Raw genomic sequence first — 15,964 nt, forward strand, 5'->3', positions numbered from 1 at the left:
TTTACGCTAGTTTCCATGACGTCACGTGACGTTTGGAGACCCGTAGGGAGAATAGGATCTGGGTTTTCGTATTAAACGCTGTTTGTTCATAATGCTTTCATACCATTATTAAACATTTACTTGATTCCATTTATATTTTAAAATAGAAGATATGTATGAGTTTGTTTTTAATATTCATTAGCGGTAGTATTCACGAACCATCTGTTCGGAATTGGACTTCAGCATGTACCCCTTCACTGAGCCAATCCCCCATTGAAAGCCAGCCCGACATGTTGCGCTTATAGAAAAGGCTCGATAAGAGCCTAAATTTCGGGGGTTTCAAAACAGTATATTAGAAAACGACTCTACTACAACACTGGGGGATTTCTATTTTACACGGAACTACACGATCCAAGACCAAAGAAGAACATTGTGGCGAACAAGCTTGTGGTTTCCGACAGCCAGGCGGGTCATGGTCACTGCGGGAACACCTTTGTTATAACCAGACCTTGTCGATCCCGATTCTAGACCACTCGCCTGCCTACACACTGTAGGACATTTCAGTCAGAAAGGTAAGAATATCCTTTTCGATTTGAGAAGGCATTTCTCGATCGTCATGCTCTTTTAATCGTTTTTGATACAAAGTAGATGGTAGAGTATCCGCGTATGGTGTTTTCATTCGCCATCAACACTGCCAATCGCCTCGTGTTCCAAGGACGTGAGTTTAGTCTTCTCTCTCTGTTGGCAAACTGTATATAATAACCGTTTCCTCTTCCCTGCTTCTCGTGTACTTGTTTTAAGGCTTAAAAATGTGGAAATGTGTCAATTTAGTGACAGTGTTTATAGTGAGGAGATCGATAGTCATCCAGTGATTCATGGTGAGGCCAGTCGATGATATGTTGTGATGTAAACAGATCCCCAAACAGCTGATCATGTTCGTAAGACGTATCATTACAGAGAATTTCTCATCACTGCCGTGACCAGACGCGACTTCAATACTTTGTCCGCTGTTTGTGCATGTACGTGGTTTTTATAATTAATGCTGCAACATATGTCAGATTAGGTATTGTGCAATATACAAACGCTTGGCTTGGTAATGTTTGATTTAAATGTGTGAGAATTAGGACTTTACACTAGATCTATGTGATATTAAAATCCCAAGATTTTGTGTATCTAAAGCTGTGATTATGTGACTTATGTGTATTTCAGTAATGTATTTTAGTGTGAGTCTTCATGTGGATATTTTGAAAAACATGCAGAGCCAGGCAGAAACTGATGGTGGTGGGTTAGTTGTAATTTCAAATTAATTTCTTCTTTTTCCAAAAGAAATAAGTGATGAAAAGTAATCCATTTGAGTCATGAAAGTCAATGTTATAAAAAATATGATGAATGATGTTTGGATATCTCTCTAAAACTGTGTCCAGAAGTCTTCTCTACAAAAGCTCTTCTCACCCTATTTTGTTGTGTGTCATTTGCCTTCATTATCACTTGTGTATATACACTTAGGAAGTATCTAGGATTCAGATTATGTCATAATCCAAAGTGTTATGAGGGTCATATGATTAGCTGTAATTACTGAACACTTAAGGCACAGGTTACTATAGAAACAATGTTGATTGCTTTTACAACACCCCTGTAGGTGCAGACTATCATTGAAGACTTTTCGTTATAGACTGACTGACTGACTGACTGAGTTTGGTTTTACGCTGCTTTTAGCAATATTCCAGCAACATCACGGCAGGGAACACCAGAAATGGGCTTCACACATTGTACCCTTGTGGGGATTCGAACCCGGGTCTTCGGCGTGACGAGCCAACGCTTTAACCACTAGGCTACCCCACTGCCCCTTTCGTTATAGAAAGAACCTGGTGATAATCATTGCCCTTAGCAGTATGATCTTGTACATTTTATCTGTTGAAGCAACAACAAAAAATATAGAAAAAATGTAATTTATTTGCTATCATTATCTTTAGTATTTACTATTGTGATAGTTGAAATATCTGCAGTCAGATGGTTTACTACTGTACAGGTGGCACATGGATGTTATCATTTGCTTTGGCACCTATCTGTTAATTGTAGACTTGAATCCCTAGTTAAAACATATCATGAATTTCACCAGACTGATAAACACCAGCCACTTCATCCGGATGCTGATATGCAGTGCTAAAGCTAACCCTCTCAGTCTCACCCGTCCACCCACTTTCACTCACAATCACCCATCCACCCACTTTAACTCACAATCACCCATCCACCCACTTTAATTACATCTCACCCATCCATCCCCTTTCACTTGCTCAACCATCCATCCCCTTTCACTTGCTCACCCATCCATCCATTTTCTCTCTTGCTGATCCACCCACTTTCACTCACCCTCCGATCCACTGTCCCTCAAGGGATAGACTGAGACTGTACATCTAGAGCAACTAAACCATTAGTCAGAAATGATCAGGGGTGTCTTCCCTGCTCTCACAAACTCCCATACAAATTCATCTCTGTTGGTAGGGCCCACTTGTCATCTTGGAAATAGCAGCACACAGCTTGCTGTATGTAGTGGAGTTTTTGACAGGAAGTGTAGGCTTGTGCTGGGCATACGGGAGGTCTGCTTCCCCTCCCTGCTTCTGCAGATAAGAACTTCAAACTTAACAGTCTCTTCCTTTGGCGGCCGTGTTTGCTGGTGATGATAGTGAAATCCATCCAGGAAATCCATCCAGTAGGCCTATTGTCCTAGAATCGTAATATATGCGTGTTCTAATTTTGCTGCAGCCACTGATTCACTGATACCACCAAGTGGCTGTGGTTTGGACACAGTTCCCTGTTTTAGAGGGATGATGGGATAGCCGAAAGGTTCAAACATACAGTGATCACACAGAATGCCTGGGTTCAGTTCTCAATATGGTGAAGCCAATTTCTGATGTTTCCCGTTATTATACTGCTGGAGTATTGCTAAAAGAGTTGTAAGACAATGCTTATTCACAAAACATAGCACAGTCAAACACCTTTGAGATGAAGGGACCTACATAATAACTTGGAGTTATCTGAAGTTTTACACCTTCAGAAAACTGATTGGCAGGAAGAATGAATAAAATGAAACATGAGAAACAAACAAGGAAATGAAATAAATGTTCACAATTACATTTATTAAATTCCATAGTTTTTATAGAATCAGTTAACATACAAAATATCTGAGATGTAAGGATCAAGTGAGTCTGTGATCTGATATTCCGATAAGATGGATGTCGTAAAAATAAATTCCGGTTACAGTACTTTTATTTCATAATTTATGTTCTTTCCCTTTAGCAATTTCCAGCAATACAAACCCTGGCTTCATTTGTTTTAAATTTCATAAACGCTTTAACCATAAAGCTAAGAGAACATAGTAAAGATACTTGACAACTAGGAGACACAGTGAAGATAATGCTATTTATAGGTAATTGGGAATACTTGAGAATCTGCATGAACTGTTTGTGTTATTATTCACGATTTTACACCAATATGACTTTTAATGGAATGTATCATATATATAGAGATACAGGAGGTGAAAATCAATATATTATTAACCTCATATCACAATACAGCGCTGTATTGCCATTTGTGCCTTGTATATATCTGTGGGTAACTTTCACACAAACTTACCCGTGAAGGTCTGGGTTAGAATGAACCTTCAGTAACCCATGCTTGTCGTAAGAGGCGACTAACGGGATCGGGTGGTCAGATTCGCTGGCTTGGTTGACACATGTCATTGGTTCCCAATTGCGCAGATCGATGCTCATGCTGTTGATCACTGGATTGTCTGGTCCAGACTCGATTATTTACAGACCGCCGCCATATAGCTGGAATATTGCTGAGTGCAGCGTAAAACTCACACACACTCACTTTCACACAAACAATTTGACACATCAGAGGTTAAATATCTTTGACTGTTAATACAGTGTAGGATAATTGTACTTTTGAACATGTAAACGTGATTAAGACATGGAAAATATGATCCTGTGTTTGCTTCACAAGATTAAGGCAGGGGTAATGTTTTGGGGGGATTGGGGTCTCAGTTAGTTCAATGTTACTGTCAGAGGATGAGAGGATGTAATACCTGTGTACATCTAAGAGTGAATAAAACACTCAACCTTCCATAGGGTGTTTTTAAAATTTTCAAGTATCTCCTTGGGCTTCATATGAGTTGTCATAAAATATATTAGGATTAGCCATAAAATATATTAGGATTAGCTGTACCAGCAATAATGAGTGGTTCATGATTGAAGGATTGAGTCATGTCGGTCTGAGTTTGGATCTACGGGAGCGGTTAAGGTCAGATGATTTGAATTACACAGATGCCATTCCTCACACTAACAGTGCCAGGTGTAGTTTGCTTCCATGTAAACAAATTATACAGTTTGGCCATTGTGTCATCATTCGTATCTACAGTATGAAGTGAAACTTAACTATATGCAGTGATGAGGGGTGTAATAGTTGATCAAACTATCGTATTACCATCTAGATATGCATGTATTGTATCATAATGAAGTAAGCAACAGCAAGCAACCACTCACTGGGACATAGCATCTCATAGTGAGGTGTACTGATATGATTGATGGGAACACCAGTTGTGACGTTATGGAAACATTTCTATCATCAATGGAAATGAATAGTTACCCAAATGACCGTGAAGTAGACAAATACACTAGGACCTCTTGAACTTAAGGCAGAAAATAGTATTTTACAAATAATGATCATTGCAATTATTGAATGTTGGTGAATTCACCTGATGAAGGTGTAAACATATAACCCAAAGTTTGTGTTAACTGTAATGAGCCAGAGTTAGTTTGTAACTCACAGAGGTACAGATATTAAAGCTGCATATCTGCGGAAATTATGCAAATATTTGTGCGAAACACAATTCCAAATAATTTATTACATACAAGTACGCTTGAATTTTTGTAAATACTCAATATATTTGGTCTTATATGCATACACACAGATATGATAGATAGAATAGATACAATAACTGAGGTATATTGAGAGGTTCTATTTCAACACATGAACATGGCAAATTGCTGTCTTATCATTTCTCGTATTACAGATCAAATATTAATAACAAACATGGGAAACAACATGTAATTTTATTTTTTACAATTAATGGAAAATGGCCAAATACCCTACTGAATTTGAGTTAGGATGGTACAATTTATTTGGTTACTCAAAAAAACAATAGGATACCCAGTTAAAATGAACGCAAGTGAGTACATAACTCAATGACCCAAAAAGTTATCTGTAGCTCTGAACTCAGACTACAATGGTGTAATTATGTAATAATTATTTGGGCTTGTTCTATGTTCGCATTTATGTGCATCCAAGTTCCTTTACAGGAAAGTTGAGCTCTCAGTTGAAGCCAAGTTTAGGTTAATGTTGAATATTGTTTCAATATTTACTTTGTTACTTTCTTGGGGTGTGATAAATAGGCTTTTTTTTGTCTGATCAATTTGAATATTTTATCAAATTCAGCATTGGAGATTGAGGTTGTGTTATTGGGTAAACAAGGTTCAATTCTATTATGGGTATTTGAATCCATGGAACCTCTAAATCTCTAACTGTTGGACTAAAGACATTGACATATGTCTTAATCATGATTTTGATATGTGTTCACTTACAACTCATATGAGTGGTCTTCCTGAATTTTGTCAATGTCTAGAAAGATCAAAAGGAAAACAAGCTTCTTTCTGCTTGTATCATGGTGAATGTTAATCTTGGCGGTAACTAATTGCTCAGATGTAATAGTTGGTTGCTGTCACCGATTTTCCCTCCAAACTTTGGTGTGAAGCAAAATTATTTTTACTGAGGTTGTTTATTAAAGAGGAGAAGCTGGTTGTATGCCAGCCTGACATAGAGCAGGGCTTTCAGACGCATGCTGAGGGAGAAATGGTGGAATTTGTGGGCCATACTGTAGGCCTAGTGTGAATAAACATCAGCTCAGGGCCCTCCTTGGAAATGTTTAAAATGATCAAATCCTGTTGAGAGTGCATTGGAAAATGTGGCAGAATCACTACCATGTTCCATACTTGAGGTTCTTTCCTCAAGGAAGTTGTTCTACCCAGCCAATTGTGGAAGTCCAAAGGGCACTCATTCCTCCCCTGTCTGTTTCTGGTTTCTTGACTGTATTCAGTATCATGTCCTGATATACTGTGTGTATAGCTTCCTAGATATACAATGTATACAACATCCTACCATGTATGTAGTATTATTTCCTGATATACCATGTATATGAAAGCTTCCTAAATATACCAGGTAAATGACATACCCTATATACCATGTAAACAATGACATTCCCAATATACCATGTTAATAATAATATGCCCTTATATACCATGTAGATAATATTATGCCCTTATATACCATGTAGATAATATTATGCCCTTATATACCATGTAGATACTATTATCCCTTTATATACCATGTAGATAATATTATGCCCTTATATACCATGTAGATAATATTATGCCCTTATATACCATGTAGATAATATTATGCCCTTATATACCATGTAGATAATATTATGCCCTTATATACCATGTAGATAATATTATGCCCTTATATACCATGTAGATAATTATGCCCTTATATACCATGTAGATAATATTATGCCCTTATATACCATGTAGATAATATTATGCCCTTATATACCATGTAGATAATATTGGGGGCATGGGTTCGCTGCCCAGGTTTGTGTCTATAATGGTGGGTTTGTATGCCCCAATGATATTTTTAGGTTTGTCAGCACAACACGTTCTACCTCCCATAGCAAGCATAGTCACCATGATATATTTAGAATACTTATTGAAGTGGCATTAAACCCAACTCACTGACTGTACCATGTTGTCAACTGTTTTCTTGCAAATTAGTGTTTTTGTTAGTATGTATAGAGGTTTGCAGGGCAGAACTTCTCATCCGTTGATTTCAAGTGGTACTATGCTGATACCTACAGTTCATTCTTGCTGTGACCTGGTGTCTTTTGTTAAATTGGGAGTTTTATTTTCAGAATGACAATTTGGACTTTACTGTAAATGATAGGAAGCATTTGTTTTAACAGAGCTTCATAGAACTTTCTCTACAGATCAGTCAAGGGGTGGGATATTGAAAAACATTGAACAGCATTATCTTATTTCTTCATTGAACTAAATGTACCCATTGGCAATGAACGAAAAAGGTGGTATAAGATGCCAAACTTCACTTTTGAATTGCACCAGAGGGGATAAGACATCTGCTGAAGACTCTTGTTTATGACTTGGTACCGCTTACTTGCCATTGTTTACATAATCACAAAAATACAATTCACCATAGATAAGAGGCTTTACAATCTTTTATCACAAAGGGTTGTAGAAATTCTTTGAGTTGGGGAATTCTGTGTCTGTTGTTTGATTACTGGTATATATAGTACTTTATTCCATTTTCACATTTCTCTAGTACGGAAGGACTTGCTAACATTATATTGTGGATTTCCACTATTGCCATGTGACAGCTGTGTAACATAAAAGAAATTTCTAACCTTGTTATGACGGCTTGTTTATTGATTTTGAGTGAAATGTGAGAAGACGCAATGTAGTCCGTCAAATTTACCCTTTGGCCTCGTATGGGTCAAAGCTGCTAAATAAATCCAGGATTTATCTGGACCTGCTCAGAGGCCCAGTTTTCACCCGTAATCTTCGGCAACAGTCATATCTCAAACCAGTAAATTGGAAAATATTTACATTCTTGCATAGACCCATACAGATCCGGGTTAGAAGTGGTCTTCAGTAACCAATGCTTGTCGTAAGAGCTGACTAACTGGATCGGGTGGTCAGGCTTGCTGACTTGGTTTGTGCGCCATATCTTAATTGGTTAGATTGATGCTCTTGATGTTAATCACTGTATTGTGTGGTCCAGACTGGATTATTTACAGACTGCTGCAATATAGCTGGATTGTTGCTGCGTGCAGCGTTAAACAGCAAACAAACAAAACTTATTTGCATAGAATGCAGTGAAGTATTAGAAACTTAAGAGATAACAACTTCCCAATTTGCCTGCAGAGGGAACTGAGTTGAAAATTTAGATAAAACCTTTCAAATTACATTATGTATCAGTGGTGGAAATAACTTTAAAATTGCTAGTGTACTCCAGTACAGTGGCACATGTGAAATCACTTGCCCTGATAATTTTTCCACTATACCCACCGTTTTCTTGTTGGATTTTTTAAATAAACCACATAATTAACATTGGAAAGTCAACTGGACGCCGGTACAGTATGAAAACACTGGACTCGGACGTCGGGCAATAGGTTGTTTCCATCCATGTGTATGATCCATGCATAGTGTAATGTCACTTGCATAAATCTATATTAAATACAAAGCGATTTGGCACAACATTAACTGTAGAGGATATGGTGGGACAGGATGGTACTAAGCCTGGACCAAAGTTTATCTTGTGAATGTTGGGGTAAGAAAGCATGTTGTCCATCATGGAGGACAGAGTAGACCCGAGTGGCTCATAGTTCTATGGGTTCTACAAAACTTGACCAATGAGCTGGTTTAGTTGACAAAGAGGATTTAGAAGTCATGTGAGTTTTAGTCTCGAGTGGACAGTCCGAGACGTGGATTGATTGTGTGTACAGGCCTCCTACTGAGAGTTTTAGATAGCACCAAGCTAAAGGCCTTCCACAGCCTGAGGTTGTTCATGGTAGCTTTGTTTGCCCCTCATTTGACTGAGGGCATGCTATCAATTGATACTATTTTCATTCTAGTTTCGGATTTTCACAATTATTTTTCCAAATTGACCCATAGCCTGAAACTAAAATGGCTCATTACTAATAATCGAAATGTCTTTCGTGGGAAATAAATGCCAGTTGTCTTGGCCTGGTTACCATTCTACTCTTTCAAGAAAATTGTTTGTAAGGAGTAAAATATCATAAAGATTACCATCTTGTAATTTTCTTCTTTATGCAAAGACCCTAATTGATCAGTCAGAGAAAATATATAATTTTGTAGAATAAATAAATACAAATTGTAATCTGTCCCTCCATTGTCATCAAGGATAGTCTGAAGATTGTTTAGTAAGCTTGGCAAATAATAATCCATATTCAGCTGATTTTATGGCATGTATATACCAAAATACCAATTTTGGAAATGATTTTCTCAATTTGCCTGACAAGGGCACTTAAATTAGAACACAGATAAATCCCAGATATAATGACATTTAACTGTACAGCGAATTATGGCAAGCTCAAGATTTTGGCACTGTTTGCTAAAGTCACAGACTGAATTGTAGACAAGGTTGGTGGTATCCAACTCTCGTTTCAGACAAGAGGTGTATTTAAATATTTTTCGGAGAAAACAGCTAGGCCTTCTAGACTAGTTGTTTGTGCTATAACCCTTAAGACCAAGTGGTTTTTCCACGATTTGGATTTTGACCTGCAACGGGTCTTCCTGTTAGACTCTCTTTGCACATCTAAATATAGAGGATTACTTTTTTTCCAACCTTTTGTTGTGGATCCTGTGTTTGAGATAACTGTGACTTTCCGTTTCACAGCAGCTGTTCACTAGTAACTTTATGAAGTTGTTAGGTTTCTTGTGCCAGCAGAGTGTGACATATTGATGAATGTTGTGCTGTCAACTGTCTGCCCCTACAGTTTTGTGTGATGGAGGCCATTAACTGAAGGATAATAGAATTGTCTTCCACCATGGTCAGTTCTTGTCTTGTCAGGGTAATGACCTTGCCTTTAGCTGGTGATTCGGGAGACGTCATTAGCTGTCAGATAATAGTATTGTCCTGAGGATCTGCTCCATTTTGGCCTGATACTCAGACTGCTTGTGCCTTACATTCATAAGTCCAAAATCATGATGTAGAATTACTTCCCAAGCAGTATCTGGAAGATGACCTAGAAAAGGGAAATAATTTGGACCTAAACATGGTTCATCAGTATACAGCCTTTGAAGATCAGGCTTATAACTAATGTTAAAAGTTTAAGATTGAAGGAGCTACTAGATTCAATACTGAAGTCCTGAACCCCAAAGCCCTTTCTAACACCAGTCTGTTACATGTGCCTGTGTTTTCCAAGAAATTATTTGACCAGTTCAGATTGCCTTGATTTCAGGACAGTTGGTAGATGGAACGTGCCCCATTGCTTTTTCGTATGTATATATAGTTAGACTAAAAGCTGACCACGCACTGTGCAGACACATCCTTCAAGATATGAGGCTGTCTTAAGAGCTTAACATTTCACACATGTACCCTCATTGAAAGTTTAGTTTTGAAACACTGATACAAATGTCCTGTAAACTTTGTTTCAGCTTGTTTGACCTGCTTTAACAGCACAAGATGTTTACTCTGTTTACATTTCCTCTCAGTTGTATTCAGTTCCAGTTCATAGCAAAATTGAAGCATTGAGATCTAGTTCAGAATTACAGTCCTAAAATGCTGCTAGTCACATTACAAATACTATCTTTAGATTTGTACACTTCCAGCACAAATTGAAATGTCCAAGGTTCGTAGGCTAGTGTGAACTTGGAATCAGCATTTGGGTTTGTCTCACAACAATCCTTTGATGAGTGACTCAGTTGTCTTAAGAAACCACAATTGGCTCATCATCGGTTCATCCATTATTTCCCATACCCATGCTAGTAGAGGGTAAACGTCTGGGACAGGTTGCCCAGTCCCCATTAGATTATGTGGTGTTCAAGGGGAGAGTGGCCAAGTTGTTAAAGGTTTGTTCATATTTGTCATAAGGCCAAAAATAATAAATGTTATGGTTCCGATTTCCTACATTTCAGAACTAGGGTAGGTAGGTAGGGTTTTGGGGGGTTTTTTTCAAAATATTTTTACATTACTCATGTGTCAGAAAATAAATTTAATTTATTATGTGGTGAGTAAAATTGTTAGGCTCGGCGGGAATATTAAGGGTCAGTCGGGAAATCGGAACCACAAGCTTTTTTTTTTTAGGCCTAATGGCATAGACCCTAGTTCACTCCCTATATGGGTACAATGTGCTAAGGCCACATCTCATTATCTCGCGTAGTTATGTAGCATGAATATAGCCGAATCTTTGTGCGCCCAGTATATTACACAGCAGTCCCTAAAGTAATATTAGGTAGAAGGCTTGAGATAGTTCTCTAATAATGAAGCCCCAAGTCCTCATGTCAGGCCTAGAACTGAAAAAGGGTTGAGTATAGGCTGTTAGAGCTGAGAAGGGGATGAGTATTGGGATTAATTAAATACAGGCTCAGGGGTCTGTAAGAGGGGAGGACCCCAGGGCCACCCTTAATTTCACACACTGGTTCCCCCATATTAAGTCATGGTCAAGTATTACTGTTGGCATGCAGCAACCAGATTCACCCAACTCCTAAATCTTGAACATAGGGGACCCAATGACTCTTATTCTTAATTTCAAAAAGTGTCAAACTTTAATTCAGTCCAGACATATATCAACACTCAATTAAACAGAACGATTCCCGGCCCTTAAGATGCTGCCTGCAGTGTTTAGAACTAAGTTGTTAGTCCAGTTTTAAAGTGTGCCCATTTTGGTTGGTCTGGCATGCTGGCTTGGTTGATTGTGTCATCATACCCTGACATGATGGAATGTTGATCACTGGATTGTTTCGTCTAGACTTCATTAACAGGCTGCATCATATGACAGGAATATTGGTAAGCAAACGAAACAAATAATAAAATCGTAATTTACGAAACAAGATAACAATTAGTTTGAATGCATACCATTTGACTTAACAGCTTGGGGTCAATAAGAGTTTGATAATAAATACAGTTGAACAGACTTGACAAGAAGCAGTCTTATTATGAGATATAACCAGAATAAGCTATTTCTGCCATGTTGTGAGTCAAATGGTTGATGTACAATGCAAGTATGCAGCTGTTGTTATGGAGTATTATGAGGAAGTTGTTGACAGCAGGCTGTTGATGTGGCGTGTTGTCTGATTTGTAATGTAATCAGGTTCTTGTGACAAGTCACGTAGGAAGAAAGTATGTATTTGCACAGTTTGTCACAGGACAGGCTTCTGGGAGACAGAGCATCTGCATGAAGAGCATGTTTTTGATGGTTCGATCCCCTGTCCAATGAGTCATGGTGTAGTGGACAGAGTCTGATAGCTGAATTATGTTGGTTCGATTACGTGGTCAAAAACTCGCTGCTCTAGTGGTGTAATGGATAGAGTATATGTCCAGAGAGCAGAAGAATGTAATGTCTGTAGCTTCATCCCATTGGTCCAATGAGGCACAACATCCAGTGGTCAAGTGGATAATATGTTCTCATAATGGGACATTTGATTCTGATTATCAGTGACTGGAATCAGTTTGCCAAAAGACAAAATTGAAAACTGGAAATTTAGACCCCAAACTGCTAATCTAATGGTTTTGGCTACGGACCTTTTGAGTTTACTAGCCCAGGCTTCGAATATATAATTATTTTCAGTAGAGTTTAGTCTTATTATGAACATTTACAGTTTGATCTTAATGTGGAATAAGAAGTTTTATTAAACAGAGGCCTATGACTAGTGGATTAGGTTACAGATTTACTTATTTGTATGCTTTCACTGCTCCATATGTTTTCACTGCAAGTAGTACCTTCCTGGTCAGCAGGGTTTCACCGGGTTGTCGTCAGTAAAGGGAAGCCTTTTTCAATCACCTCCTCATGACATGATAGAAATCAGTAAGAAGTCTCTGGCCTGGGTCTGGTTGGTTGCCTAGTAAGTAGTGGAGAAATCATGGGAAGTACAAATCAACCCGGAAGCTTCAGTATTCAGTCCCTGAATCAAGAGAATTGAAAGCTTTACCTGAATTGTACCATATTGTGTTTAATATGTAAATGACATAAATTTCCATAATTGCATCATTTTTACACACATTAAGAATGGACAGTGAATTCCTGGCTCCAAATTTAACTCAACCGACAGCGTGACATTGTCATAATGGGCTAATGTGATAGTAATATGTTTAGACCAGTTGACTCATTTATTCGGTGGAAATTTTCGTCAGTTTGTGCCCAAGCTCTGTAGAATTAATGTTCCACACTTCAACATTTCCAAATGAATATTGATCCTGCAGGATTTTAAATTTGAAAAAAATATTGTACCGGATTTCAGTGCTTTATTGAGGTAAGTGAGGATGGAGTCTCGAGTACAGGAACTGGGCTTGATGAAGGAAGTACCTGGTGTCCTCACAACTGCTGCTCTCATTCTGTGCCTGACATTGTTTTCTGGGAGATTCTGCTCACTGAATTCACTTGCAAGTCTTTTTTGCCACATTCACGTCTTTCAGCATCATCTGATAATGAGCCAATGCCGATGTTGCTAGGCTGATGCCGTGACTCACTCTGCAGCGAATTACCCTATGACTTATATGTTGTTGCTGTCGCTGCAGCTCTCGGCACGAGTATTGAGTATAAATAGCCACCATCTCAATAAGATACCTCAATACTGGTTCAATCCCCTTCCTTGGCACCATGCATCCTGGGAACTGATTTGAATCTAGTGATTTGGTCTGTGTTTAAAACTGAGGAAGGGTTTCTGTTGGAAAGTGTAATTTAGAAAGGAATGGTTTTTAAAGATTTCTTTGATGCTGTTCTGTTGTTGAGTGAACTTGTATGGATGTAACTATGTGTATTTATAGTGTGACATTTAATTGGGCGAATTGGGTAAGCTCACACCTCTTGAGGCACTGCTAGAAACTGGTATAACTAACAAGGCTCATTTTATTTGGTCTTACTAAGGTATATCTGTCTCCAAGCTAGCATATCATGGTTGGATTCTGAATGTTAAATAACTTACAGATTCTTAACACCACAGTTTTATCTAGCTTGTAGCTCACTTTTGTCGTTTGAAAACTTAATACCTTATATGAGTGCCCTGAATCAAATGAAACAAGCTTAACGGGTTCTTTCAATTTCTTTAAAGACCATGATAGATGCAATCAGCATGTCGCGGACATTTGAAACTTGCACTTTGCCACTACAAGATAACATGGAATATATGACACTCTGAAGGGCTAATATCCTTCATCGTGAGAAGGAAGCGAATATTTGTCAAGTAGTAGTGCAAGTATGTTCCTTATGGCAGATCAACATATCCCAGTTTAGCTTTTCTGTCTAATTCTGAGCTGACTAATAGGTTGGACAAAAACAGGTTTTTCAGTCTTGAATTAAGCAACTTTCTATATGTCTAATTGAGCCTCTGTGTGTGTGTGTGTTGTAAGAAGTTCATGAATTAATAATTGGTAATTTTCCATGGTCTAATTCCTAACAAATGAGACATGTCCTTATACCTGCTGTCTAGCACCTGTGCAATACAGTATTATTCCTTTGGTGGTAGGGCTACAGATAACCAAGTTGTGTAACTTGCTATGCAGAGTTGCATCCCTTTGCACTGTCAGTATCCACTGTTTGTTGGGTTGGTTAGTGTATAGTTACATGTGTTTGCTTGTTGGTTTGATGTAACAAACAAAACCATAGCTTTGCTTCCCATTTATGTTTAGCTGTATACATGTCCATCTTGAGCTCTATGTGTGGTGGTCATCCAGCACACACCCTCATGTGGTTTATACCACTACCCCTTGGCTTCCACATCATGTAATGAAGTGTTATACTCCCTTTAAAGAAAGTGGAAAGTGTCATGAAATCTGCTTACAGAGAGCATAGTTGATGGCAGACACTTGTCACACGACAGTAATTGACTGAAGACAAAAAGAATAGGTAGTCTGTTCTGTTTACAATATCCCTCATAGACTGTTTAGACTTTCTTCTGAGCAGTTCAGCAAATCCTTTTGGAAGCAGGTGCTATATAAATTCATTATCATTAGTAGACCTACAGACATGGCTCTTCTCTTCTCCCCACCTTCTAACCCCCTTACTTTCTCCATTGCTAGAGATTATAGTTCAAGACACAGGCAAAAACAACTGACATAAAATGTGTGGATTGTTTTGCAGTTTTGTATCTTATTTAAATATTGTTCAGTGCCAATACGGTAGACAGGCTGTTTTCAAAGTCTTCATAAAATCACTGACATATTTACAGAGTAAACACAGACATTTGCAAATCGTGTATCTGACAAGGCTATGTTTGAGTGCCTTTCCGTCAATTGTAACCTGTAATGTAAGCAAATGTGTATATAGCACATGCTCATTGGAGGAGATTGTAGGTTACTTTGTCAAGCAAAAGTATGTGTACAAATAGGGTACAAACTATTTCACGAAGACATAAATATTAAGCTTGAAAGTGCGCTATCCTAAACAGTGAGAAGACATAGAAATAACCCCAAAATGTTCAAAATTCAACGATGACTTTATATTTTACAATATTGGCTTTGGCAAGTGAGCTAGTGCCAATTTGTCTGCCTGTTCCTGTCATGAAACGTTTTACAGAGCTATGAACTGAAATATGGCCATTGATATGATAGGTTTACATAAATGGAGACAAAACACCAGTTTAAGTAAAGTACCTGAGATTTTCATTGTATCATTGTTTTGTTGATAGATGCTGTTATATTATGTATTTTGTCTGGTTCTGATTTGACTATTTACAGACCTCATGTGGCTAGAATAAGTGGAGTGTTGAACAACTTACAAGCAAACAATGGTTCCCCTAATTTCCTTTCAGAAAAACACAACTCTTAAATTTGACAAGTGTCATTATGAAGTTTATTGTATCAAACTAGCACCATACTGGCAAGATACGTGTCATTATAATCAAGGTCATTGCAACCCAACTAGCCACACAGTACTATTTTATGCTTCTAAGTTAGTGAGACTTATTAGCAGGGAGAATATTCAGAGCTACAGATAACTTTTTGGGTCATTGAGTTATGTACTCCCTTGTGTTCATCTCAATTGGGTATCCTAATTTTCCTTTGAGTAACGAAATAAATTGTACTCACCTCACTCAAACTCAATTGGGTAATTTGCCATTTTCCATTAATTTTAAAAATATAATAAAGTTTAAACGTTAGTGTTTGTGATTTACAT

The 15,964-nt window shown here is 37.9% G+C and overlaps 1 protein-coding gene across 1 annotated transcript in view; it reads left to right on the forward strand.

Moving 5' to 3' along the window:
* The first annotated feature begins 239 nt into the window (after positions 1–239).
* Positions 240–15,964, forward strand: part of LOC124254781 (homeodomain-interacting protein kinase 2-like) — a 57,943-nt gene continuing 42,218 nt past the window's right edge. The window contains 1 exon segment of the mRNA XM_046688631.1: positions 240–551. The gene's annotated coding sequence lies outside the window, so the exon portion shown is untranslated.

The sequence above is a fragment of the Haliotis rubra genome, unplaced genomic scaffold (assembly GCF_003918875.1).
Source record: "Haliotis rubra isolate DU_JTF1 unplaced genomic scaffold, ASM391887v1 Scf582, whole genome shotgun sequence".
Lineage (NCBI taxonomy): Eukaryota > Metazoa > Mollusca > Gastropoda > Lepetellida > Haliotidae > Haliotis > Haliotis rubra.